Raw genomic sequence first — 8628 nt, 5'->3', positions numbered from 1 at the left:
CTAAAATAAACATTAATTATCAGTATACTTGATGATATTGTAGAGAAAAACGCGTGCAAGGAGAAAGGGGGGCGGGGAGAAAGACATATGGTATCATAGTTTAAAATACTGATGTGATTCTCACTGATAATCCCATCAGTATTTATCAGTTTGCCTGCTTTATTATGATTTTTGAGGGTATAACGAAAGTATTTATTAGCAAAATGTTTAATAAAGATATACTACTTAGACGGGTTTTATCCGTTACAGTAGATTTGAAAACGTCACACTCCATGAAATTGTAATTCATTATGAACCATATTCTCAGAATAATAACTAATAAAACGACAAAGTAGGAGTATTTCAAAATATATTTGAAAGTTCCAAGATTAAAAAGAAGGCTTAAATTAAATATAATCTACATACTAAAAAATAAACCATAATACATTAAAGTTAAATATACAAAATTAAACAATTGGAATCATGTAACTAATAATAACAATAAATTATAAATACAGAATATTGAAATAATAGATTGATCCAAATACAATTTTCTTGTTCTGACATCGGAATTCAGTTGGAAAACACAAGCCTTTTTCTTCATGCGGAAGTTGTTTTGTACAATTGTGCACAGGATAGATATATCTATACCGAGGAGATCTAAATAATTATTAATAATAAAGTAAATGTCAAAATTATAAAACTAAACAATAGATATACTAATACAAAAATGTTAGAATTAAATACATTCTAAAGATTTAGAGCAAAAGCTAATTATGTAGTAATGTCCGGCGATATTACTCCTTATTAAGAGCATCAAAAAATATTGTTCCCCGTTATTTATGCTTGTATAACAACATACTATTATCATGAAGGATACCCACAATTACTAATGATAATGCTACACCCAATGCAATTACCCCCGTTATTGGGACCATTTAAGCAGTTGTTTTTGCCTTTTGTGAGTTTTCTTAACACCATTTCTTGGATCCCATAACCATAGCTAATCCTTAAGTGATAAAAAAGTAATATTTATTGAATATGTAATATTGGAAAACCTAATTATCATATCCAAGTCTTTAAGTGAAGAAACTAGTGTCAGAAAAACTAGTTGCGAACCATCCAAAGCTACTAACCCCGTTATTGCAGTTGTTTTTGCCATGAGATGTGTATTGCGATTCTTGATATTTTTAGCTAAAATACTATAATATTTTATGGTTAGATTTAAAAAAAATGAATACTTGTTAGATGGTACAAAATTCAGAGTTTCATTTCGAAATTAGTAAATATTTAATACTTTTTACTGATAAGTTTGATCGTAATTTGCTGTGTATGACTTAAAACATGCTGAAAATTATATCAACTGCAAATATATACAATGAGGGTATTTCTATTAATGACATCATTACCAAAATCCTCCATTAATTTAATGATGGTTCCATGGGAAGGGACAGGTTTACCTGTGTTATTCACCATAATTTTTTTGAACGTAGATGATTAGCAATGGATAAGGGTATATAAATGCAATAAACATCTTTGTGAGATCAAAGTTAAAGTCTAACTTGATGTATTCATCCTTAACTTGATTTTTTAGATGAATATCCGTGCTCTTGATATGAGATGAGGATAATGAGTGTTGTTTAATTCTAGACGGGGGAGTAAAGGCACATTTATATCGAAAAATCTGACAAAACCCTGAAGTTTTCAATGATAAAAATTCGCTGAATCTTACCCAGCTCATGGAGTTGAACATCATCTCGAAACTAAGGGTCCTCCTTGCGTTGCAAAATTCACAAGCTGGATGGGGTTAAACTCAATTTTGTTAAAAAAAAATTGATGGACTTCTAGAGAAAGGAATAATTCGTTCATCTTCTTTAAATTTTTCATCACCGATTCATGTAGTACTTAAAGCCAAAGGAGGGTGGTGAATGTGTTGTGATTATCGTCAATTAAATAACATGATGGATCTAGATCGATATCCTCTTCCAAATTTAAGGGATTTTGGGGCCAACCTAAGAGGGATGAAATTTTTTAGTAAAATGGACTTGCACAGAGCTTACAATCAAATACCCGTGAGTGAAGACTCCATCTATAAAACAGCTATAATTACGCCATTTGGGCTTTAAAACACTGGCCAGATATTCCAACAACTCATAGATTCTAATTAAAAAGTCTTCGTGTATCTTGATTATATATTGATTGCTTCTCCGACAAGCATTAAACATTTTCTGTGGGCATTAGATGGACAATATTTCAGAGTATTCACAGATCATAAGCCTTTAGTGTCGGTGATAGAAATCCGCTATCCCTCCTGGACTCCAAGACAATTCTGCACATTTGGATATGTAGCAGATTTTAATTGCAGGATTGAGCATGTTTCAGAAAAATTAAACCACACCGTAGATATGCTTTGAGAAATGTCAACAACATCAAACTAAGTCCCAATTCGTTTCCTATTCCTAAGGCAGATGTCGATGTGGGACGCTTCTTCGAGACGATGGAGATGGTGGCTCACGTTCCCCCGCGAGTAACCCAGAGAGAAACGTTCGACAATCGTCTGAGGAAGGCTTACTGTTTTCGTTAAAAATAAGCCAATCAGAGAATCTCTTTCTTCAACCTTCTTCGGTCCTTTTAAAAACCTTGGAAAATACGATCATTATTTTTTTAATTGGACTTGGGCGCCAAAGTCGACAATGCTTCCAAAGATAGACTCCGTCCTGATTTTGATATCGCCGGGATCCTACGAGAATCTCTAAATGTACTCGTTACAAGATCAATTTTATAAATTAATTACTGTTGTTTTTATGTTTATATTGATTGTGTTCTCTATTGTTTATTTTCTTTTGTATTAGGCGATAAGAAGAAAAAAAAAAAAAAAAGTATTTTTTCTTTTTCTTTTTATCTCGTCTAAAAGGGGGAGGGGGAGGTACTGTTTAGAGATTTCAAACATGCGCATTTTTAAGTGTGCGAGGATTCAATTTTACAAGTAGATAGTAAAAGTTCATAGAAGGAGTTCATTTTGATACCCTGAATGTGCTCATTTCCCTTTATCAATTAATAGCACTTGGGAAGACGAATTTTGTTCAAATGAAATGTAATGTATTCGTATTTCCTTCCCCTTTGTTCTCTTCTCTTATTTTCTTGTATATATATATATGTGTGTGTGTAAAGTACAGTCTTTTACCTCGTTTTAAGTATAAATAGTCGTGTATTTTATCTATTTATCAGAGTAGGTGTTTGTTGAACTAATAATATAGATAAGGGTGATAATTTTGGTAAGAATAGAAAAGCGTGCGAGGAGAAGAGAAGAAATACTTATGGCATCATTGATTAAATAATATACATCTTCTTCTATCAATCAGGAACGTTATCATTCCCGCCTTTATTATTCAATATTAATATAATATTAGATGGTGATAGTCGATAGAGAACTGAATAAAATGCCTAAAATAACGTCGCCTTCTGTCTGGATTTATGAAAATGGAGGCCCAGGAATTTGGAAAATACTTACCGGATGAGAAACAGATGGTTTGTCGGATTTGTCGATATAGATGTACGTTTAGTCCCCTGTCTAGAATTACACCCCACTCATTATCCTAATCTCATATCAAGAGCATGGATATTCATCTAAAAAATCCAGTTAATGATGAATACATCAAGTCAAACTTTAACTCTGATCTCACAAAGATGTTTATTGCATCTAATATAACGTTATCCATTGCTAATCATCTACGTTCAAAAAATTTATGGAGAAATACACGGGTAAACCTATCCCTTCCCGAGAAACCATCATAACATTAATGGAGGAGGTTGGTACTGATGTCATTTATAGAAATACATATAAAAATGTTTTGAGTCAGCCACACCAAATGACGATCAAGTTATCAGTAAAAAGTGTTCTCCTTTCTCCGGTGCGCATGCTGAGTGCACGGCACGTCTATGGAGATAAATTTTATAGATACAAAAAAATAAGAGAAGAGAACAAGGGGGAAGGAAATACGAATACATTACACACACCCCCCCATGCACCAAATCCATGCCGGTGCTTAAACAGGTTCTGCTCCATGAATAGATACTTATTGATCCGCTCCATCCATAACCAGGCGCGGACAAACCATTTGCTCTTGGATATATAAAATTTATCTCCATAGAGGTGCCGTGCTCTCAGTGCACGCACCGGAGAAAGGAGAACACTACTCCTCATAGAGGTTTTAGGAACGCAAGTACACTGCCTGTTCCTGGGAGAAATATCGTTCACCCTTATAGAGGTTTAGGGACATGAGCACGAGATGGAATTTATCTTTCAGTGCAGAATCCTAAACTGATCTCAATTTTTCTTTCAGTGTTCTGAATTTTGAAATATCTTGGATTATATTAAATCGGTACTATTATCATTCGGAGTCATATTTACCCTTAAGAAATCACTAAATTAAAAGTACAATTAATAAAACTTACGTAAAAGTGTTTTTATGGTTATAAAAGTAGTTTATTGATTCTATACCTACTTCTAAACTCTATATATTTTCTTTTTTAGGTTAAAAAATGATGAAAAACGACATTTTTCTTTAGATTTTTAGAACTTATTCATCATTCATAGTTATAAAGAATATCATAGCTTATATTATAGAAAATATTCTATTTTTAATTTTTTTTTAAAACCTACTTTAAATTTCCTATGGTTTTTTTTTTTATTTTGAAATTTTTAAGTTGTCCCATTTGTTATGGAGTGTACTAGTAAATAAATAACTTTATCTTAATATGGCACTGCGTTACCTCACTGATACAAAAATATTTTATGTATTTTTTGTCAGCTGTCGATTCCCTCATCTCACTTGATACGTCATGGCTATTTCATAATTTATTCTTCTTGATAAATTAACGAAGATATAAGTTATAATACTTATGCTCAGTCTCCAACAAAAAAGTAATACAATTTCTTGTTGATCTCTCGTAATAATTGTATATTTATATTTTGTTATTGCTATGAATTAATTTTGGCTATCATACACAAATAGAAGTGTATAATCAATACACTTTCCTTTTACTTTAGTCAACTTACTTTGCTTTATGAATTTCGTCAATCATCAGATACGCAATTTTATGTATTGAATTCTATTGACATATTTAATACATTTTATTTTAAATGCTTGAGCTCGATCTACTATCTCTTTTTATTGGATAACTCAAAAATTGATGGCGAATCACTCAATTTTGTGAGCTCATAGCAATTTTAGCATGATTTAGAAGATACAAACAGTTGCCTGGTGCAAATTACTTTAAATAAGAGCTGCTGGAAAAAATATTCGAGTTAAGTCACTTATCAAACTCTCTAAAAAGAAAATTACTTTAAATAAGAACTGGTTGGAAGGGGGAAAAAATATTCGAGTAAAGTCACTTATCAAATTCTATAAAATGAAGATAAGTTATATGAAGGAAGTGTTGTTTATAGAAGATCAAACCAATAATAAGCAACATTAAATTAATTCATATAAATCAAGGATTTAAATTCAATGCCAATAATTATTTACAATTGCCAAAAAGAAACATACACAAGGGTAGCTTTCAGAAGGGTTTTTTTTTCAATTTTTCCTATCTCTTTTGATAGATTGGATCAAGGTTAATAAAAATAAATGAGTATACCATCATGTAATCGGGCTTGCTAGAATTTTGAATCTGATGTATTGTATAGACTGCTGCATATAAGATATATTCCCTAATAAAAAGTTTGAGATAAAGGATAGTATTGGTTTTTTATATCTAATAATGTTCCAATGCTAAGAAATAATAGCTAAGGGGGATAATTTTGGTAAGAATAGAAAAGCGTGCGAGGAGAAAGGAATAAATACGCATGGCATCATTGATTAAATAAAATGCACCTTCTTCTATTAAGAACGTTATCATTCCCGCCTATATTATTCAATATTAATATAATATTAGATACTGATAGTCGATAGAGAACTAAATAAAATAACGTCGCCTTCTATCTGGATTTATGAAAATGGAGGCCCAGGAATTTGGAAAATACTTACCGGATGCGAAACAGATGGCTTGTCGAATTTTTCGATATAAATGTGCCTTAAGCCCCCCTGTCTAGAATTCTACGCCACTCATTATCCTCATTTCATATCAAGAGTATGGATTTTCCTCTATAAAATCAAGTTAACGATGAATACATCAAGTCAGACTTTAATTTTGATCTCACAAAGATGCCCATTGCATGTGATATAACCTTATCCATTGCTAATCATCCTACGTTCAAGAAATTTATGGAGAAATACACAGGTAAATTCTTTCCTTCCGAAGAACCATCATTAATTAATGGAGGATGTTGGTAATCATGTCATTTATAGAAATACCCCCATTGTGAATTGTGAAGTTAAAATAATTTTCAGCATGTTTAGTCATCCACACCAAATTACGAAATGGAACTCTGAATTTTGTACTATCTAACAGTAAGTATTCATTCTTTTAAAAGTCTAATCATAAAATATGATTATATTTTAGATAGAATTATCAAGAATTATGATACAGAACTCATTAAATGCCAAAAACAAGTTCTTAAAGGGTCACAACAACAGGAGTAGTAGCTTTGGATGGTTTGCAACTAGTTTGGCTGACATTAGTTTCTTCATTTAAAGACTTGTGTATGATCATTTGGTTTTCCAATATTACATAGTCAATAAATATTACTTTTTTATCACTTAAGGATTAGCTATGGTTGATAAGGCCCAAGAAATTGTGTTCACAAAACTCATAAATGGCAAAAAACTGCTTAAATTGTTACGACAACGGGGGTAGTTACATTGGGTGTATTATTATAATTAGCAATTGTGCGTATCCTTCATGATAAAAGTATGTTGTTATAGAAGCATAAATAATGTGGGGAAATTTTTTATGCCCTTAATAAGGAGTAATATCGCCAGACAATACTACATAATTAGTTATTGTACTAAATCTTTACGATGGATTTAATTCTAACATTGTTTTGTATTTTAAACAATGAGACCATAAGTCTTTCTCCCCCCCCCCTTCTCCTTGCAAGCGTTTTTCTCTACAGAATTATCAACATTAGTTATGGTTAAAATTGATAATGAAAAAAAAAACACATATGGTATTATTGTTTAAAATACTGATGTGATTAACATCTGCCTGCTTTTTATGATTTTTGAGGGTATAACGAAAGAATTTATTAGCAAAATGTTTAATGAAGATATACTACGAATAATTGACTAAGACATTTTTTCTCCGTTACAGTAGATTTGAAAAAGATCAGAATAATAGCTAATGAAACGACAAAGTAGAGTATTTTCGAAATATATTTGAAGTTCCAGGTTTAAAAAAAAAGGCTTTAATTAAATATAATCTACATACTAAAAAATATATCATCATACATTTATGTTAAATATACACAGTTAAACAATTGGACTCATTTAACTAATAACAATAAATTATATATACAGAATATTGAAATAATAGATTGATCCAAATAATATTTTCTTGTTCTGACACCGGAATCCAGTTAAATATGTCACAAGCGAGATGTGGAGTTTAATCAAAAAGATAATCACCCCTTTTCTTCATGTAAAAATTACTATATACAATTGTACACAGGATAAAAATTATAAAATTAGACAATATGATATACTAATAAAAAAAATGTTAGAAATAAATCCATCTTAAAGATTTAGAGCAAAAGCTAATTATGTAGTAATGTCTGGCGATATTACTCCGTATTAAGAGCATCGAAAAAGATATTTTCCCCGTTATTTATGCTTATATGACAACATACTATTATCATGAAGGATATACATAATTGATAATTATAATGATACACCCAATGTAACTAGCCCCGTTGTTATGACCATTCAAGTAGTTGTTTTTGCCTTTTATGAGTTTTCTGAACACCATTTCTTGGAGCCTATCAACCATACCTAAGCCTTAAGTGATAAAAAGAGTAATATTTATTGACTATGTAATATTGGAAAACCTTATGATCATACCCAAGTCTTTAAGTGAGGAAACTAGTCTCAGACAAACTAATTGCGAACCATCCAAAGCTACTACCCCCGTTGTTGTGACCGTTTAAGCAGTTGTTTTGCCATTGAATGTGTTGTGTATCATAATTCTTGATATGTTTAGCTAAAATAGAATCGAATTTTAGGGTTAGATTTAAAAAAAAAAAAATATTTACTGTTACATAGTACACAATTCAGAGTTCCATTTCGAAATTAGTAAATATTTTATCCTTTTTACTGATAACTTGATCTTCATTGGGTGGATGATTCAAAACATTTTTATATGTATTTCTATACAGGAAATCAGTACCAACATCCTCCATTAATTCAATGATGGTTCCTCGGAAAGGGATAGGTTTACCCGTGTATTTCTCCATAAATTTTTTGAACGTAGATGATTAGCAATGGATAACGTTATATTACATGCAATAAGCATCTTTGTGAGATCAGAGTTAAAGTCTTACTTGATGTATTCATCATTAACTTGATTTTTTAGATAAATATCCATACTTTTGATATGAGATGAGGATAATGAGTGGCGTGGAATTCTTGACAGGGAACTAAAGGCACATTTATATCGACAAATCCGACAAACCATCTGTTTCTCATCCGGTAAGTATTTTCCAAATTCCTA

The 8628-nt window shown here is 31.2% G+C and overlaps 1 long non-coding RNA gene across 1 annotated transcript; it reads right to left on the bottom strand.

The window, feature by feature from the left end:
* Positions 1-332: 332 nt before the first annotated feature.
* LOC121127253 (uncharacterized) lies at positions 333-2841 on the bottom strand. Its single transcript, XR_005867707.2, has 6 exons — positions 2774-2841; positions 2050-2719; positions 1712-1991; positions 1389-1625; positions 1038-1181; positions 333-988 (listed from the first exon to the last, which is right to left on the bottom strand). It is a non-coding gene; the product is annotated as an uncharacterized lncRNA (long non-coding RNA).
* Positions 2842-8628: the final 5787 nt, after the last annotated feature.

This window comes from Lepeophtheirus salmonis, chromosome 12 (genome assembly GCF_016086655.4).
Source record: "Lepeophtheirus salmonis chromosome 12, UVic_Lsal_1.4, whole genome shotgun sequence".
NCBI lineage: Eukaryota > Metazoa > Arthropoda > Copepoda > Siphonostomatoida > Caligidae > Lepeophtheirus > Lepeophtheirus salmonis.
This window is presented reverse-complemented; position numbering and strand designations above follow the sequence as displayed.